This window comes from Pungitius pungitius, chromosome 2 (genome assembly GCF_949316345.1).
Source record: "Pungitius pungitius chromosome 2, fPunPun2.1, whole genome shotgun sequence".
NCBI classification, from domain to species: Eukaryota; Metazoa; Chordata; class Actinopteri; order Perciformes; family Gasterosteidae; genus Pungitius; species Pungitius pungitius.
The window spans coordinates 18065863-18078362 of NC_084901.1; the positions used below are offsets into that span (position 1 = coordinate 18065863).

A 12500-nucleotide genomic window follows, 5' to 3' on the forward strand; every position below is an offset into this window, starting at 1 on the left:
AATGGCTCAATTTTGGACTAACATCCACCTCATCTTTTCTGACGGACAGCCAAGCTTGAAAGTAAACTATGACCCTGACGTGATTTGAACACGGAACCTTCTGATCTGGAGTCAGACGCGCTACCATTGCGCCACAGAGTCTGTTACATGATTCAACCAAACGAGTGAAAAGGGCAGGGCGAACAGCAATTGATTTTAGAAAATTGCATATTACTTGGGGTATCAAATGGCTCAATTTTAAAATAACATCCTCCTCATCTGTTCTGACAGACAGCTAAGTTTGAAAGTAAACTATGACCCTGACGTGATTTGAACACGCAACCTTCTGATCTGAAGTCAGACGCGCTACCGTTGCGCCACAGAGTCTGATACACCATCCAACCAAACGATTTAAAACGGCAGAGCTACGATAATGAGAAAATTGCAAATAGCTCAAGGTATTAAATGAGCACATTTGGACCAAATCCACCTTTAAATAGAATCATGTATGCATCAGATTGGCTGCAAACAATGACCCTGACGTGATTTGAACACGCAACCTTCTGATCTGGAGTCAGACGCGCTACCGTTGCGCCACAGAGTCTGTTACATGATTCAATCAAACGAGTGAAAAGGGCAGGGCGAACTATAATTGATTTTAGAAAATTGCATATTGCTTGGGTTATCAAATGGCTCAATTTTGGACTAACATCCACCTCATCTTTTCTGACAGACAGCCAAGCTTGAAAGTAAACTATGACCCTGACGTGATTTGAACACGCAACCTTCTGATCTGGAGTCAGACGCGCTACCATTGCGCCACAGAGTCTGTTACATGATTCAACCAAACGAGTGAAAAGGGCAGGGCGAACAGCAATTGATTTTAGAAAATTGCATATTACTTGGGGTATCAAATGGCTCAATTTTAAAATAACATCCTCCTCATCTGTTCTGACAGACAGCTAAGTTTGAAAGTAAACTATGACCCTGACGTGATTTGAACACGCAACCTTCTGATCTGGAGTCAGACGCGCTACCGTTGCGCCACAGAGTCTGATACACCATCCAACCAAACGATTTAAAACGGCAGAGCTACGATAATGAGAAAATTGCAAATAGCTCAAGGTCTTAAATGAGCACATTTGGACCAAATCCACCTTTAAATAGAATGATGTATGCATCAGATTGGCTGCAAACAATGACCCTGACGTGATTTGAACACGCAACCTTCAGATCTGGAGTCAGACGCGCTACCGTTGCGCCAAAGAGTCTGATACACCATCCAACCAAACGATTTAAAACGGCAGAGCTACGATAATGAGAAAATTGCAAATAGCTCAAGGTATTAAATGAGCACATTTGGACCAAATCCACCTTTAAATAGAATCATGTATGCATCAGATTGGCTGCAAACAATGACCCTGACGTGATTTGAACACGCAACCTTCTGATCTGGAGTCAGACGCGCTACCGTTGCGCCACAGAGTCTGTTACATGATTCAATCAAACGAGTGAAAAGGGCAGGGCGAACTATAATTGATTTTAGAAAATTGCATATTGCTTGGGTTATCAAATGGCTCAATTTTGGACTAACATCCACCTCATCTTTTCTGACAGACAGCCAAGCTTGAAAGTAAACTATGACCCTGACGTGATTTGAACACGCAACCTTCTGATCTGGAGTCAGACGCGCTACCGTTGCGCCACAGAGTCTGTTACATGATTAAACCAAACGAGTGAAAAGGGCAGGGGGAACTGTGATTGATTTTAGAAAATTGCATATTGCTTGGGGTATCAAATGGCTCAATTTTGGACTAACATCCACCTCATCTTTTCTGACGGACAGCCAAGCTTGAAAGTAAACTATGACCATTACGTGATTTGAACACGCAACCTTCTGATCTCGAGTCAGACGCGCTACCGTTGCGCCACAGAGTCTGTTACATGATTCAACCAAATGAGTGAAAAGGGCAGGGCGAACTGTGATTGATTTTAGAAAATTGCATATTGCTTGGGGTATCAAATGGCTCAATTTTGGACTAACATCCACCTCATCTTTTCTGACGGACAGCCAAGCTTGAAAGTAAACTATGACCCTGACGTGATTTGAACACGCAACCTTCTGATCTGGAGTCAGACGCGCTACCGTTGCGCCACAGAGTCTGTTACATGATTCAACCAAACGAGTGAAAAGGGCAGGGCGAACAGCAATTCATTTTAGAAAATTGCATATTGCTTGGGGTATCAAATGGCTCAATTTTAAAATAACATCCTCCTCATCTGTTCTGACAGACAGCTAAGTTTGAAAGTAAACTATGACCCTGACGTGATTTGAACACGCAACCTTCTGATCTGGAGTCAGACGCGCTACCGTTGTGCCACAGAGTCTGATACACCATCCAACCAAACGATTTAAAACGGCAGAGCTACGATAATGAGAAAATTGCAAATAGCTCAAGGTATTCAATGAGCACATTTGGACCAAATCCACCTTTAAATAGAATGATGTATGCATCAGATTGGCTGCAAACAATGACCCTGACGTGATTTGAACACGCAACCTTCTGATATGGAGTCAGACGCACTACCGTTGCGCCACAGAGTCTGTTACATGATTGAACCAAACGAGTGAAAAGCGCAGGGCGAACAGCAATTCATTTTAGAAAATTGCATATTGCTTGGGGTATCAAATGGCTCAATTTTAAAATAACATCCTGCTCATCTTTTCTGACGGACAGCCAAGCTTGAAAGTAAACTATGACCCTGACGTGATTTGAACACGCAACCTTCTGATCTGGAGTCAGACGCGCTACCATTGCGCCACAGAGTCTGTTACATGATTCAACCAAACGAGTGAAAAGGGCAGGGCGAACAGCAATTGATTTTAGAAAATTGCATATTACTTGGGGTATCAAATGGCTCAATTTTAAAATAACATCCTCCTCATCTGTTCTGACAGACAGCTAAGTTTGAAAGTAAACTATGACCCTGACGTGATTTGAACACGCAACCTTCTGATCTGGAGTCAGACGCGCTACCGTTGCGCCACAGAGTCTGATACACCATCCAACCAAACGATTTAAAACGGCAGAGCTACGATAATGAGAAAATTGCAAATAGCTCAAGGTATTAAATGAGCACATTTGGACCAAATCCACCTTTAAATAGAATGATGTATGCATCAGATTGGCTGCAAACAATGACCCTGACGTGATTTGAACACGCAACCTTCAGATCTGGAGTCAGACGCGCTACCGTTGCGCCAAAGAGTCTGATACACCATCCAACCAAACGATTTAAAACGGCAGAGCTACGATAATGAGAAAATTGCAAATAGCTCAAGGTATTAAATGAGCACATTTGGACCAAATCCACCTTTAAATAGAATCATGTATGCATCAGATTGGCTGCAAACAATGACCCTGACGTGATTTGAACACGCAACCTTCTGATCTGGAGTCAGACGCGCTACCGTTGCGCCACAGAGTCTGTTACATGATTCAATCAAACGAGTGAAAAGGGCAGGGCGAACTATAATTGATTTTAGAAAATTGCATATTGCTTGGGTTATCAAATGGCTCAATTTTGGACTAACATCCACCTCATCTTTTCTGACAGACAGCCAAGCTTGAAAGTAAACTATGACCCTGACGTGATTTGAACACGCAACCTTCTGATCTGGAGTCAGACGCGCTACCGTTGCGCCACAGAGTCTGTTACATGATTAAACCAAACGAGTGAAAAGGGCAGGGGGAACTGTGATTGATTTTAGAAAATTGCATATTGCTTGGGGTATCAAATGGCTCAATTTTGGACTAACATCCACCTCATCTTTTCTGACGGACAGCCAAGCTTGAAAGTAAACTATGACCATTACGTGATTTGAACACGCAACCTTCTGATCTCGAGTCAGACGCGCTACCGTTGCGCCACAGAGTCTGTTACATGATTCAACCAAACGAGTGAAAAGGGCAGGGCGAACTGTGATTGATTTTAGAAAATTGCATATTGCTTGGGGTATCAAATGGCTCAATTTTGGACTAACATCCACCTCATCTTTTCTGACGGACAGCCAAGCTTGAAAGTAAACTATGACCCTGACGTGATTTGAACACGCAACCTTCTGATCTGGAGTCAGACGCGCTACCGTTGCGCCACAGAGTCTGTTACATGATTCAACCAAACGAGTGAAAAGGGCAGGGCGAACAGCAATTCATTTTAGAAAATTGCATATTGCTTGGGGTATCAAATGGCTCAATTTTAAAATAACATCCTCCTCATCTGTTCTGACAGACAGCTAAGTTTGAAAGTAAACTATGACCCTGACGTGATTTGAACACGCAACCTTCTGATCTGGAGTCAGACGCGCTACCGTTGTGCCACAGAGTCTGATACACCATCCAACCAAACGATTTAAAACGGCAGAGCTACGATAATGAGAAAATTGCAAATAGCTCAAGGTATTCAATGAGCACATTTGGACCAAATCCACCTTTAAATAGAATGATGTATGCATCAGATTGGCTGCAAACAATGACCCTGACGTGATTTGAACACGCAACCTTCTGATATGGAGTCAGACGCACTACCGTTGCGCCACAGAGTCTGTTACATGATTGAACCAAACGAGTGAAAAGCGCAGGGCGAACAGCAATTCATTTTAGAAAATTGCATATTGCTTGGGGTATCAAATGGCTCAATTTTAAAATAACATCCTGCTCATCTTTTCTGACGAAAGCCAAGCTTGAAAGTAAACTATGACCCTGACGTGATTTGAACACGCAACCTTCTGATCTGGAGTCAGACGCGCTACCGTTGCGCCAAAGAGTCTGATACACCATCCAACCAAACGATTTAAAACGGCAGAGCTACGATAATGAGAAAATTGCAAATAGCTCAAGGTATTAAATGAGCACATTTGGACCAAATCCACCTTTAAATAGAATCATGTATGCATCAGATTGGCTGCAAACAATGACCCTGACGTGATTTGAACACGCAACCTTCTGATCTGGAGTCAGACGCGCTACCGTTGCGCCACAGAGTCTGTTACATGATTCAATCAAACGAGTGAAAAGGGCAGGGCGAACTATAATTGATTTTAGAAAATTGCATATTGCTTGGGTTATCAAATGGCTCAATTTTGGACTAACATCCACCTCATCTTTTCTGACAGACAGCCAAGCTTGAAAGTAAACTATGACCCTGACGTGATTTGAACACGCAACCTTCTGATCTGGAGTCAGACGCGCTACCGTTGCGCCACAGAGTCTGTTACATGATTAAACCAAACGAGTGAAAAGGGCAGGGGGAACTGTGATTGATTTTAGAAAATTGCATATTGCTTGGGGTATCAAATGGCTCAATTTTGGACTAACATCCACCTCATCTTTTCTGACGGACAGCCAAGCTTGAAAGTAAACTATGACCATTACGTGATTTGAACACGCAACCTTCTGATCTCGAGTCAGACGCGCTACCGTTGCGCCACAGAGTCTGTTACATGATTCAACCAAACGAGTGAAAAGGGCAGGGCGAACTGTGATTGATTTTAGAAAATTGCATATTGCTTGGGGTATCAAATGGCTCAATTTTGGACTAACATCCACCTCATCTTTTCTGACGGACAGCCAAGCTTGAAAGTAAACTATGACCCTGACGTGATTTGAACACGCAACCTTCTGATCTGGAGTCAGACGCGCTACCGTTGCGCCACAGAGTCTGTTACATGATTCAACCAAACGAGTGAAAAGGGCAGGGCGAACAGCAATTCATTTTAGAAAATTGCATATTGCTTGGGGTATCAAATGGCTCAATTTTAAAATAACATCCTCCTCATCTGTTCTGACAGACAGCTAAGTTTGAAAGTAAACTATGACCCTGACGTGATTTGAACACGCAACCTTCTGATCTGGAGTCAGACGCGCTACCGTTGTGCCACAGAGTCTGATACACCATCCAACCAAACGATTTAAAACGGCAGAGCTACGATAATGAGAAAATTGCAAATAGCTCAAGGTATTCAATGAGCACATTTGGACCAAATCCACCTTTAAATAGAATGATGTATGCATCAGATTGGCTGCAAACAATGACCCTGACGTGATTTGAACACGCAACCTTCTGATATGGAGTCAGACGCACTACCGTTGCGCCACAGAGTCTGTTACATGATTGAACCAAACGAGTGAAAAGCGCAGGGCGAACAGCAATTCATTTTAGAAAATTGCATATTGCTTGGGGTATCAAATGGCTCAATTTTAAAATAACATCCTGCTCATCTTTTCTGACGAAAGCCAAGCTTGAAAGTAAACTATGACCCTGACGTGATTTGAACACGCAACCTTCTGATCTGGAGTCAGACGCGCTACCGTTGCGCCACAGAGTCTGTTACATGATTCAATCAAACGAGTGAAAAGGGCAGGGCGAACTATAATTGATTTTAGAAAATTGCATATTGCTTGGGGTATCAAATGGCTCAATTTTGGACTAACATCCACCTCATCTTTTCTGACAGACAGCCAAGCTTGAAAGTAAACTATGACCCTGACGTGATTTGAACACGCAACCTTCTGATCTGGAGTCAGACGCGCTACCGTTGCGCCACAGAGTCTGTTACATGATTCAACCAAACAATTTAAAATGGCAGAGCTACGATAATGAGAAAATTGCAAATAGCTCAAGGTATTCAATGAGCACATTTGGACCAAATCCACCTTTAAATAGAATCATGTATGCATCAGATTGGCTGCAAACAATGACCCTGACGTGATTTGAACACGCAACCTTCTGATCTGGAGTCAGACGCGCTACCATTGCGCCACAGAGTCTGTTACATGATTCAACCAAACGAGTGAAAAGGGCAGGGCGAACAGCAATTGATTTTAGAAAATTGCATATTACTTGGGGTATCAAATGGCTCAATTTTAAAATAACATCCTCCTCATCTGTTCTGACAGACAGCTAAGTTTGAAAGTAAACTATGACCCTGACGTGATTTGAACACGCAACCTTCTGATCTGGAGTCAGACGCGCTACCGTTGCGCCACAGAGTCTGATACACCATCCAACCAAACGATTTAAAACGGCAGAGCTACGATAATGAGAAAATTGCAAATAGCTCAAGGTATTCAATGAGCACATTTGGACCAAATCCACCTTTAAATAGAATGATGTATGCATCAGATTGGCTGCAAACAATGACCCTGACGTGATTTGAACACGCAACCTTCTGATCTGGAGTCAGACGCGCTAGCGTTGCGCCACAGAGTCTGTTACATGATTCAATCAAACGAGTGAAAAGGGCAGGGCGAACTATAATTGATTTTAGAAAATTGCATATTGCTTGGGTTATCAAATGGCTCAATTTTGGACTAACATCAACCTCATCTTTTCTGACGGACAGCTTAAGCTTAAAAGTAAACAATGACCCTGACGTGATTTGAACACGCAACCTTCTGATCTGGAGTCAGACGCGCTACCGTTGCGCCACAGAGTCTGTTGCATGATTCAACCAAACGAGTGAAAAGGGCAGGGCGAACTGTGATTGATTTTAGAAAATTGCATATTGCTTGGGGTATCAAATGGCTCAATTTTGGACTAACATCCACCTCATCTTTTCTGACGGACAGCCAAGCTTGAAAGTAAACTATGACCCTGACGTGATTTGAACACGCAACCTTCTGATCTCGAGTCAGACGCGCTACCGTTGCGCCACAGAGTCTGTTACATGATTCAACCAAACGAGTGAAAAGGGCAGGGCGAACAGCAATTCATTTTAGAAAATTGCATATTGCTTGGGGTATCAAATGGCTCAATTTTAAAATAACATCCTGCTCATCTGTTCTGACAGACAGCTAAATTTGAAAGTAAACTATGACCCTGACGTGATTTGAACACGCAACCTTCTGATCTGGAGTCAGACGCGCTACCGTTGCGCCACAGAGTCTGTTACATGATTAAACCAAACGAGTGAAAAGGGCAGGGGGAACTGTGATTGATTTTAGAAAATTGCATATTGCTTGGGGTATCAAATGGCTCAATTTTGGACTAACATCCACCTCATCTTTTCTGACGGACAGCCAAGCTTGAAAGTAAACTATGACCATTACGTGATTTGAACACGCAACCTTCTGATCTCGAGTCAGACGCGCTACCGTTGCGCCACAGAGTCTGTTACATGATTCAACCAAACGAGTGAAAAGGGCAGGGCGAACTGTGATTGATTTTAGAAAATTGCATATTGCTTGGGGTATCAAATGGCGCAATTTTGGACTAACATCCACCTCATCTTTTCTGACAGACAGCCAAGCTTGAAAGTAAACTATGACCCTGACGTGATTTGAACACGCAACCTTCTGATCTGGAGTCAGACGCGCTACCGTTGCGCCACAGAGTCTGTTACATGATTCAACCAAACAATTTAAAATGGCAGAGCTACGATAATGAGAAAATTGCAAATAGCTCAAGGTATTCAATGAGCACATTTGGACCAAATCCACCTTTAAATAGAATCATGTATGCATCAGATTGGCTGCAAACAATGACCCTGACGTGATTTGAACACGCAACCTTCTGATCTGGAGTCAGACGCGCTACCATTGCGCCACAGAGTCTGTTACATGATTCAACCAAACGAGTGAAAAGGGCAGGGCGAACAGCAATTGATTTTAGAAAATTGCATATTACTTGGGGTATCAAATGGCTCAATTTTAAAATAACATCCTCCTCATCTGTTCTGACAGACAGCTAAGATTGAAAGTAAACTATGACCCTGACGTGATTTGAACACGCAACCTTCTGATCTGGAGTCAGACGCGCTACCGTTGCGCCACAGAGTCTGTTACATGATTCAATCAAACGAGTGAAAAGGGCAGGGCGAACTATAATTGATTTTAGAAAATTGCATATTGCTTGGGGTATCAAATGGCTCAATTTTGGACTAACATCCACCTCATCTTTTCTGACAGACAGCCAAGCTTGAAAGTAAACTATGACCCTGACGTGATTTGAACACGCAACCTTCTGATCTGGAGTCAGACGCGCTACCGTTGCGCCACAGAGTCTGTTACATGATTCAACCAAACAATTTAAAATGGCAGAGCTACGATAATGAGAAAATTGCAAATAGCTCAAGGTATTCAATGAGCACATTTGGACCAAATCCACCTTTAAATAGAATCATGTATGCATCAGATTGGCTGCAAACAATGACCCTGACGTGATTTGAACACGCAACCTTCTGATCTGGAGTCAGACGCGCTACCATTGCGCCACAGAGTCTGTTACATGATTCAACCAAACGAGTGAAAAGGGCAGGGCGAACAGCAATTGATTTTAGAAAATTGCATATTACTTGGGGTATCAAATGGCTCAATTTTAAAATAACATCCTCCTCATCTGTTCTGACAGACAGCTAAGTTTGAAAGTAAACTATGACCCTGACGTGATTTGAACACGCAACCTTCTGATCTGGAGTCAGACGCGCTACCGTTGCGCCACAGAGTCTGATACACCATCCAACCAAACGATTTAAAACGGCAGAGCTACGATAATGAGAAAATTGCAAATAGCTCAAGGTATTCAATGAGCACATTTGGACCAAATCCACCTTTAAATAGAATGATGTATGCATCAGATTGGCTGCAAACAATGACCCTGACGTGATTTGAACACGCAACCTTCTGATCTGGAGTCAGACGCGCTAGCGTTGCGCCACAGAGTCTGTTACATGATTCAATCAAACGAGTGAAAAGGGCAGGGCGAACTATAATTGATTTTAGAAAATTGCATATTGCTTGGGTTATCAAATGGCTCAATTTTGGACTAACATCAACCTCATCTTTTCTGACGGACAGCTTAAGCTTAAAAGTAAACAATGACCCTGACGTGATTTGAACACGCAACCTTCTGATCTGGAGTCAGACGCGCTACCGTTGCGCCACAGAGTCTGTTGCATGATTCAACCAAACGAGTGAAAAGGGCAGGGCGAACTGTGATTGATTTTAGAAAATTGCATATTGCTTGGGGTATCAAATGGCTCAATTTTGGACTAACATCCACCTCATCTTTTCTGACGGACAGCCAAGCTTGAAAGTAAACTATGACCCTGACGTGATTTGAACACGCAACCTTCTGATCTGGAGTCAGACGCGCTACCGTTGTGCCACAGAGTCTGATACACCATCCAACCAAACGATTTAAAACGGCAGAGCTACGATAATGAGAAAATTGCAAATAGCTCAAGGTATTCAATGAGCACATTTGGACCAAATCCACCTTTAAATAGAATGATGTATGCATCAGATTGGCTGCAAACAATGACCCTGACGTGATTTGAACACGCGACCTTCTGATATGGAGTCAGACGCACTACCGTTGCGCCACAGAGTCTGTTACATGATTGAACCAAACGAGTGAAAAGCGCAGGGCGAACAGCAATTCATTTTAGAAAATTGCATATTGCTTGGGGTATCAAATGGCTCAATTTTAAAATAACATCCTGCTCATCTTTTCTGACGGACAGCCAAGCTTGAAAGTAAACTATGACCCTGACGTGATTTGAACACGCAACCTTCTGATCTGGAGTCAGACGCGCTACCGTTGCGCCACAGAGTCTGTTACATGATTCAATCAAACGAGTGAAAAGGGCAGGGCGAACTATAATTGATTTTAGAAAATTGCATATTGCTTGGGGTATCAAATGGCTCAATTTTGGACTAACATCCACCTCATCTTTTCTGACAGACAGCCAAGCTTGAAAGTAAACTATGACCCTGACGTGATTTGAACACGCAACCTTCTGATCTGGAGTCAGACGCGCTACCGTTGCGCCACAGAGTCTGTTACATGATTCAACCAAACAATTTAAAATGGCAGAGCTACGATAATGAGAAAATTGCAAATAGCTCAAGGTATTCAATGAGCACATTTGGACCAAATCCACCTTTAAATAGAATCATGTATGCATCAGATTGGCTGCAAACAATGACCCTGACGTGATTTGAACACGCAACCTTCTGATCTGGAGTCAGACGCGCTACCATTGCGCCACAGAGTCTGTTACATGATTCAACCAAACGAGTGAAAAGGGCAGGGCGAACAGCAATTGATTTTAGAAAATTGCATATTACTTGGGGTATCAAATGGCTCAATTTTAAAATAACATCCTCCTCATCTGTTCTGACAGACAGCTAAGTTTGAAAGTAAACTATGACCCTGACGTGATTTGAACACGCAACCTTCTGATCTGGAGTCAGACGCGCTACCGTTGCGCCACAGAGTCTGATACACCATCCAACCAAACGATTTAAAACGGCAGAGCTACGATAATGAGAAAATTGCAAATAGCTCAAGGTATTCAATGAGCACATTTGGACCAAATCCACCTTTAAATAGAATGATGTATGCATCAGATTGGCTGCAAACAATGACCCTGACGTGATTTGAACACGCAACCTTCTGATCTGGAGTCAGACGCGCTAGCGTTGCGCCACAGAGTCTGTTACATGATTCAATCAAACGAGTGAAAAGGGCAGGGCGAACTATAATTGATTTTAGAAAATTGCATATTGCTTGGGTTATCAAATGGCTCAATTTTGGACTAACATCCACCTCATCTTTTCTGACAGACAGCCAAGCTTGAAAGTAAACTATGACCCTGACGTGATTTGAACACGCAACCTTCTGATCTGGAGTCAGACGCGCTACCGTTGCGCCACAGAGTCTGTTACATGATTAAACCAAACGAGTGAAAAGGGCAGGGGGAACTGTGATTGATTTTAGAAAATTGCATATTGCTTGGGGTATCAAATGGCTCAATTTTGGACTAACATCCACCTCATCTTTTCTGACGGACAGCCAAGCTTGAAAGTAAACTATGACCATTACGTGATTTGAACACGCAACCTTCTGATCTCGAGTCAGACGCGCTACCGTTGCGCCACAGAGTCTGTTACATGATTCAACCAAACGAGTGAAAAGGGCAGGGCGAACTGTGATTGATTTTAGAAAATTGCATATTGCTTGGGGTATCAAATGGCTCAATTTTGGACTAACATCCACCTCATCTTTTCTGACGGACAGCCAAGCTTGAAAGTAAACTATGACCCTGACGTGATTTGAACACGCAACCTTCTGATCTGGAGTCAGACGCGCTACCGTTGCGCCACAGAGTCTGTTACATGATTCAACCAAACGAGTGAAAAGGGCAGGGCGAACAGCAATTCATTTTAGAAAATTGCATATTGCTTGGGGTATCAAATGGCTCAATTTTAAAATAACATCCTCCTCATCTGTTCTGACAGACAGCTAAGTTTGAAAGTAAACTATGACCCTGACGTGATTTGAACACGCAACCTTCTGATCTGGAGTCAGACGCGCTACCGTTGTGCCACAGAGTCTGATACACCATCCAACCAAACGATTTAAAACGGCAGAGCTACGATAATGAGAAAATTGCAAATAGCTCAAGGTATTCAATGAGCACATTTGGACCAAATCCACCTTTAAATAGAATGATG

General features: G+C 42.8%; 1 protein-coding gene and 55 non-coding genes across 56 annotated transcripts in view; 1 reads left to right on the forward strand and 55 right to left on the reverse strand.

Annotated features, from left to right (window-relative positions):
* Positions 1–12500, forward strand: part of fermt3b (FERM domain containing kindlin 3b) — a 104961-nt gene that overhangs the window by 80197 nt on the left and 12264 nt on the right. The gene's annotated exons all lie outside the window — the stretch shown is intronic.
* On the reverse strand, positions 70–141 carry trnaw-cca (transfer RNA tryptophan (anticodon CCA)). The gene has a single exon. It is a non-coding gene; the product is annotated as a tRNA-Trp (tRNA).
* On the reverse strand, positions 512–583 carry trnaw-cca (transfer RNA tryptophan (anticodon CCA)). Its single transcript has one exon. It is a non-coding gene; the product is annotated as a tRNA-Trp (tRNA).
* On the reverse strand, positions 737–808 carry trnaw-cca (transfer RNA tryptophan (anticodon CCA)). Its single transcript has one exon. It is a non-coding gene; the product is annotated as a tRNA-Trp (tRNA).
* trnaw-cca (transfer RNA tryptophan (anticodon CCA)) lies at positions 962–1033 on the reverse strand. Its single transcript has one exon. It is a non-coding gene; the product is annotated as a tRNA-Trp (tRNA).
* trnaw-cca (transfer RNA tryptophan (anticodon CCA)) lies at positions 1179–1250 on the reverse strand. Its single transcript has one exon. It is a non-coding gene; the product is annotated as a tRNA-Trp (tRNA).
* Positions 1396–1467, reverse strand: trnaw-cca (transfer RNA tryptophan (anticodon CCA)). The gene has a single exon. It is a non-coding gene; the product is annotated as a tRNA-Trp (tRNA).
* On the reverse strand, positions 1621–1692 carry trnaw-cca (transfer RNA tryptophan (anticodon CCA)). Its single transcript has one exon. It is a non-coding gene; the product is annotated as a tRNA-Trp (tRNA).
* trnas-cga (transfer RNA serine (anticodon CGA)) lies at positions 1846–1917 on the reverse strand. Its single transcript has one exon. It is a non-coding gene; the product is annotated as a tRNA-Ser (tRNA).
* Positions 2071–2142, reverse strand: trnaw-cca (transfer RNA tryptophan (anticodon CCA)). The gene has a single exon. It is a non-coding gene; the product is annotated as a tRNA-Trp (tRNA).
* trnaw-cca (transfer RNA tryptophan (anticodon CCA)) lies at positions 2296–2367 on the reverse strand. Its single transcript has one exon. It is a non-coding gene; the product is annotated as a tRNA-Trp (tRNA).
* Positions 2513–2584, reverse strand: trnaw-cca (transfer RNA tryptophan (anticodon CCA)). The gene has a single exon. It is a non-coding gene; the product is annotated as a tRNA-Trp (tRNA).
* On the reverse strand, positions 2738–2809 carry trnaw-cca (transfer RNA tryptophan (anticodon CCA)). Its single transcript has one exon. It is a non-coding gene; the product is annotated as a tRNA-Trp (tRNA).
* Positions 2963–3034, reverse strand: trnaw-cca (transfer RNA tryptophan (anticodon CCA)). Its single transcript has one exon. It is a non-coding gene; the product is annotated as a tRNA-Trp (tRNA).
* trnaw-cca (transfer RNA tryptophan (anticodon CCA)) lies at positions 3180–3251 on the reverse strand. The gene has a single exon. It is a non-coding gene; the product is annotated as a tRNA-Trp (tRNA).
* On the reverse strand, positions 3397–3468 carry trnaw-cca (transfer RNA tryptophan (anticodon CCA)). Its single transcript has one exon. It is a non-coding gene; the product is annotated as a tRNA-Trp (tRNA).
* On the reverse strand, positions 3622–3693 carry trnaw-cca (transfer RNA tryptophan (anticodon CCA)). The gene has a single exon. It is a non-coding gene; the product is annotated as a tRNA-Trp (tRNA).
* Positions 3847–3918, reverse strand: trnas-cga (transfer RNA serine (anticodon CGA)). Its single transcript has one exon. It is a non-coding gene; the product is annotated as a tRNA-Ser (tRNA).
* On the reverse strand, positions 4072–4143 carry trnaw-cca (transfer RNA tryptophan (anticodon CCA)). Its single transcript has one exon. It is a non-coding gene; the product is annotated as a tRNA-Trp (tRNA).
* Positions 4297–4368, reverse strand: trnaw-cca (transfer RNA tryptophan (anticodon CCA)). The gene has a single exon. It is a non-coding gene; the product is annotated as a tRNA-Trp (tRNA).
* On the reverse strand, positions 4514–4585 carry trnaw-cca (transfer RNA tryptophan (anticodon CCA)). The gene has a single exon. It is a non-coding gene; the product is annotated as a tRNA-Trp (tRNA).
* Positions 4738–4809, reverse strand: trnaw-cca (transfer RNA tryptophan (anticodon CCA)). Its single transcript has one exon. It is a non-coding gene; the product is annotated as a tRNA-Trp (tRNA).
* On the reverse strand, positions 4955–5026 carry trnaw-cca (transfer RNA tryptophan (anticodon CCA)). Its single transcript has one exon. It is a non-coding gene; the product is annotated as a tRNA-Trp (tRNA).
* trnaw-cca (transfer RNA tryptophan (anticodon CCA)) lies at positions 5180–5251 on the reverse strand. The gene has a single exon. It is a non-coding gene; the product is annotated as a tRNA-Trp (tRNA).
* On the reverse strand, positions 5405–5476 carry trnas-cga (transfer RNA serine (anticodon CGA)). The gene has a single exon. It is a non-coding gene; the product is annotated as a tRNA-Ser (tRNA).
* Positions 5630–5701, reverse strand: trnaw-cca (transfer RNA tryptophan (anticodon CCA)). The gene has a single exon. It is a non-coding gene; the product is annotated as a tRNA-Trp (tRNA).
* On the reverse strand, positions 5855–5926 carry trnaw-cca (transfer RNA tryptophan (anticodon CCA)). Its single transcript has one exon. It is a non-coding gene; the product is annotated as a tRNA-Trp (tRNA).
* Positions 6072–6143, reverse strand: trnaw-cca (transfer RNA tryptophan (anticodon CCA)). Its single transcript has one exon. It is a non-coding gene; the product is annotated as a tRNA-Trp (tRNA).
* On the reverse strand, positions 6296–6367 carry trnaw-cca (transfer RNA tryptophan (anticodon CCA)). Its single transcript has one exon. It is a non-coding gene; the product is annotated as a tRNA-Trp (tRNA).
* On the reverse strand, positions 6521–6592 carry trnaw-cca (transfer RNA tryptophan (anticodon CCA)). Its single transcript has one exon. It is a non-coding gene; the product is annotated as a tRNA-Trp (tRNA).
* trnaw-cca (transfer RNA tryptophan (anticodon CCA)) lies at positions 6738–6809 on the reverse strand. Its single transcript has one exon. It is a non-coding gene; the product is annotated as a tRNA-Trp (tRNA).
* Positions 6963–7034, reverse strand: trnaw-cca (transfer RNA tryptophan (anticodon CCA)). The gene has a single exon. It is a non-coding gene; the product is annotated as a tRNA-Trp (tRNA).
* trnaw-cca (transfer RNA tryptophan (anticodon CCA)) lies at positions 7180–7251 on the reverse strand. Its single transcript has one exon. It is a non-coding gene; the product is annotated as a tRNA-Trp (tRNA).
* trnaw-cca (transfer RNA tryptophan (anticodon CCA)) lies at positions 7406–7477 on the reverse strand. Its single transcript has one exon. It is a non-coding gene; the product is annotated as a tRNA-Trp (tRNA).
* On the reverse strand, positions 7631–7702 carry trnas-cga (transfer RNA serine (anticodon CGA)). Its single transcript has one exon. It is a non-coding gene; the product is annotated as a tRNA-Ser (tRNA).
* On the reverse strand, positions 7856–7927 carry trnaw-cca (transfer RNA tryptophan (anticodon CCA)). Its single transcript has one exon. It is a non-coding gene; the product is annotated as a tRNA-Trp (tRNA).
* On the reverse strand, positions 8081–8152 carry trnas-cga (transfer RNA serine (anticodon CGA)). The gene has a single exon. It is a non-coding gene; the product is annotated as a tRNA-Ser (tRNA).
* Positions 8306–8377, reverse strand: trnaw-cca (transfer RNA tryptophan (anticodon CCA)). Its single transcript has one exon. It is a non-coding gene; the product is annotated as a tRNA-Trp (tRNA).
* trnaw-cca (transfer RNA tryptophan (anticodon CCA)) lies at positions 8523–8594 on the reverse strand. Its single transcript has one exon. It is a non-coding gene; the product is annotated as a tRNA-Trp (tRNA).
* Positions 8748–8819, reverse strand: trnaw-cca (transfer RNA tryptophan (anticodon CCA)). The gene has a single exon. It is a non-coding gene; the product is annotated as a tRNA-Trp (tRNA).
* Positions 8973–9044, reverse strand: trnaw-cca (transfer RNA tryptophan (anticodon CCA)). The gene has a single exon. It is a non-coding gene; the product is annotated as a tRNA-Trp (tRNA).
* trnaw-cca (transfer RNA tryptophan (anticodon CCA)) lies at positions 9190–9261 on the reverse strand. The gene has a single exon. It is a non-coding gene; the product is annotated as a tRNA-Trp (tRNA).
* On the reverse strand, positions 9415–9486 carry trnaw-cca (transfer RNA tryptophan (anticodon CCA)). Its single transcript has one exon. It is a non-coding gene; the product is annotated as a tRNA-Trp (tRNA).
* On the reverse strand, positions 9632–9703 carry trnaw-cca (transfer RNA tryptophan (anticodon CCA)). Its single transcript has one exon. It is a non-coding gene; the product is annotated as a tRNA-Trp (tRNA).
* On the reverse strand, positions 9858–9929 carry trnaw-cca (transfer RNA tryptophan (anticodon CCA)). Its single transcript has one exon. It is a non-coding gene; the product is annotated as a tRNA-Trp (tRNA).
* trnaw-cca (transfer RNA tryptophan (anticodon CCA)) lies at positions 10083–10154 on the reverse strand. The gene has a single exon. It is a non-coding gene; the product is annotated as a tRNA-Trp (tRNA).
* On the reverse strand, positions 10300–10371 carry trnaw-cca (transfer RNA tryptophan (anticodon CCA)). Its single transcript has one exon. It is a non-coding gene; the product is annotated as a tRNA-Trp (tRNA).
* Positions 10525–10596, reverse strand: trnaw-cca (transfer RNA tryptophan (anticodon CCA)). The gene has a single exon. It is a non-coding gene; the product is annotated as a tRNA-Trp (tRNA).
* trnaw-cca (transfer RNA tryptophan (anticodon CCA)) lies at positions 10750–10821 on the reverse strand. Its single transcript has one exon. It is a non-coding gene; the product is annotated as a tRNA-Trp (tRNA).
* trnaw-cca (transfer RNA tryptophan (anticodon CCA)) lies at positions 10967–11038 on the reverse strand. The gene has a single exon. It is a non-coding gene; the product is annotated as a tRNA-Trp (tRNA).
* trnaw-cca (transfer RNA tryptophan (anticodon CCA)) lies at positions 11192–11263 on the reverse strand. The gene has a single exon. It is a non-coding gene; the product is annotated as a tRNA-Trp (tRNA).
* On the reverse strand, positions 11409–11480 carry trnaw-cca (transfer RNA tryptophan (anticodon CCA)). The gene has a single exon. It is a non-coding gene; the product is annotated as a tRNA-Trp (tRNA).
* trnaw-cca (transfer RNA tryptophan (anticodon CCA)) lies at positions 11634–11705 on the reverse strand. Its single transcript has one exon. It is a non-coding gene; the product is annotated as a tRNA-Trp (tRNA).
* On the reverse strand, positions 11859–11930 carry trnag-ccc (transfer RNA glycine (anticodon CCC)). The gene has a single exon. It is a non-coding gene; the product is annotated as a tRNA-Ser (tRNA).
* trnaw-cca (transfer RNA tryptophan (anticodon CCA)) lies at positions 12084–12155 on the reverse strand. The gene has a single exon. It is a non-coding gene; the product is annotated as a tRNA-Trp (tRNA).
* trnaw-cca (transfer RNA tryptophan (anticodon CCA)) lies at positions 12309–12380 on the reverse strand. Its single transcript has one exon. It is a non-coding gene; the product is annotated as a tRNA-Trp (tRNA).